Raw genomic sequence first — 2,500 nt, forward strand, 5'->3', positions numbered from 1 at the left:
AAACCCAAAAGGGCCCGAAAAGGGAGGTGGCACGGTTGGGCAAAAGACCTGGCAAGGACTCACGTGTCTGCTGGCTGGCTGTCAATCAAGGAGGGTTCCAAAGTCCCAGAGGTTGGTTCCGCTGGCTGGCTGGCTGGCTGGCTGGCTGGCTGGCTGGCTGGCTGGCTGGGTTCTTTTCTTCCACAATCAAAGGGATGTGCACCGTTCCTGGAGTCACTGCAATACCGGGTCGATGCGTGGAGCGGACGGAGCAAGCCCCTCTTCCGTCTCCCTGTTCCAAAAATCAGATTAATATATTAGTCCTCGGGTAGAGGACGTATCAGATATTAAACTGATAAGAACAGATTTTTTTTATATTCGTTTATTGCATAACCCAAATTAAACAATCATACAAGTATGTCCCCCATGGACAACCAAAATTACCAGAAAGAAAATCCAAAATTTAAAAAAAATACAAAAACCAGCATAGACACCGGGACCTAGCCCGGGCAAGGGCCAGCCCCCCTAGGGGGCCCCCCAAAATAAAAGGCCCGAAGGCCAGACACACAAACATAAAACCAACCTACAAACAAGGGCATTATACACTCAAACCCATCGAAACACAACCCACCCACAGACTTTAATCCACCCCAACCCTCACAAAACAAACATCCACCCAACACAAACACTCCCTCCCACTCACTCCTCCACCCCACCACCCGGGCCAAACTAGCCCATACCCAAAGTCCGTTTCAAGCTTTCCACATCCCATCCAGGCAGCTGGGCAGGGGGGGTGGGAGGAACCTCCCCCCCCGCAAGCAACACCTCCCGCCCAGAGTCCACCGCGCTTTCCGATCCGTCCGGCTCCACCACCACCTGACCACTCGCAGTACCAGGCCCGACCTCCAGGGGCACCGAAGGACCGGGGACCACCGCCCCCGTCCGCAGACGCCTCACCGGAGTGTCATCCGGGCTCCCATTCTCCAGGGGGCGCTTCCCCGCCACCTCTGCCATACCTGCCATCTCCACTTCCTGCGATTCGGTATGCTCCGCCCAATCTCCAACCGTCTTCCTCTCCACCTCGACAGCGACTCCTCCCTCCGTCTGCACGGCAGCCATGTGCTTCCCCGTCTCTTTGTCTCCCAGTCGGCCATCTTGGCGGCCATGCGGCGCATCTCTCAGCGTGCCTCCAGTCCCCCCAGGTCCTTCCGACACAGGCGAAACTGCCACCGGCCCTACTTTGAGAGCCGGGGCAACATCCTGCAACACAGTACCCCCAGCAAACTGCCCCCCCGCACTACCATACACAGCAATAGACCCACCCGCCACTACCCCAGCATAACTACTCCTTTTCGGACATGCCACAAACAAATGGTCCCCCTTCCCACACAAATTACAAGTCCTTACAGCCTTACAAACATTTGCTAAATGCCCCACAGTCCCACACCGATAACACCGCTTAGCCTTGCACTCACCCCGCAAATGTCCACGCTGTCCGCAAGTCCAGCAAGTGTTCGGCAGTTGAGGCACAAACAACCTGCCGCGGTCTGCCCCCAACGCAAACTCATGAGGCGGAATCTTCCAGTCTCCATTCATCCGCAGTTGGAACGCGACTCGATACCTCCTCTTCCCCGTCCAAAATCCAAACTCGTCCACGATCTTCTCCCCCTCCGAAATCTGGTCACAATACTGCTCCAAAAACGACCTGATGTCCTTCTCCAGTACGTACGGGTTGAAGACATGGATCACCACCGTGAACAACTCCGCACCATACTCACAATCGCACATCCTCAGCACGTTGTCGACATCCCGCTCCCTTTTCTCCTGCCATCGCCTCATCGTCGCATGCAGAAAAGTCGCCTCCCGAAACGTCACCTCGTACATCCAAGGCGGCCGAGCAGCCTGCAAGCACAGGACCTCCTTTCCCGTCAACTCCAACTCATCCCTCAGGATCTTCTCCGCCACGAAACCACGGGTAACCTCCTCGCCTACATCCGGCGGAATTCTCAGCCGGAGGGTGAGGGAGCCCACCCCCAACGCCATCGCCTTCTCCTTGGTAAGAACAGATACTACACTTGATCTTAGCCAAAAGGCCGAGAAGCGATACCCCACAACTGTACGGGGTCCGGCGCCCCCTCTGGCGAGGGCCCCGCCACTCAGAGGGTTCCTTGGGGGCGGGACAAGCAAAAGCGGACCCTCACACGACGCTTGACTTTTGACAGAAAGGTGCAGCTCCGCCGAAGCAGAGCTTCCAAAAATACCGTAAACTCGGGGCTGTTCCCCTCCACGGAAATCTTTAGTAAAAGGCGAAAGATTTGTGCGAGATGAAGAGAAACCCGAGCGATTGCTGCCACAGGGCACGCTGGACGGAGGTCAAGAACGGCGGTAGTCGTGGACGCGAGGGTGACTCCAAGGTGCTGCCGCAGCCAAGGCGTGGCTTGCCTTGCCACTCAGTCTCTCCACCTCCCACACACACATGCTCCAGTCACAACACAGTGTCATCCAGCTATTTATTAATTTA

At 56.3% G+C, this 2,500-nt stretch overlaps 1 non-coding gene and 2 pseudogenes across 1 annotated transcript; all 3 read right to left on the reverse strand.

The window, feature by feature from the left end:
- Positions 1-191: 191 nt before the first annotated feature.
- Positions 192-398, reverse strand: LOC121704235 (annotated as a pseudogene).
- A 1,593-nt stretch (positions 399-1,991) lies between these two features.
- Positions 1,992-2,084, reverse strand: LOC121704259 (annotated as a pseudogene).
- A 125-nt stretch (positions 2,085-2,209) lies between these two features.
- On the reverse strand, positions 2,210-2,323 carry LOC121704401. The gene has a single exon (XR_006030489.1). It is a non-coding gene; the product is annotated as a U5 spliceosomal RNA (small nuclear RNA).
- Between the last annotated feature and the right edge of the window lie 177 nt (positions 2,324-2,500).

This window comes from Alosa sapidissima, chromosome 2 (genome assembly GCF_018492685.1).
Source record: "Alosa sapidissima isolate fAloSap1 chromosome 2, fAloSap1.pri, whole genome shotgun sequence".
Taxonomy (NCBI): Eukaryota; Metazoa; Chordata; class Actinopteri; order Clupeiformes; family Clupeidae; genus Alosa; species Alosa sapidissima.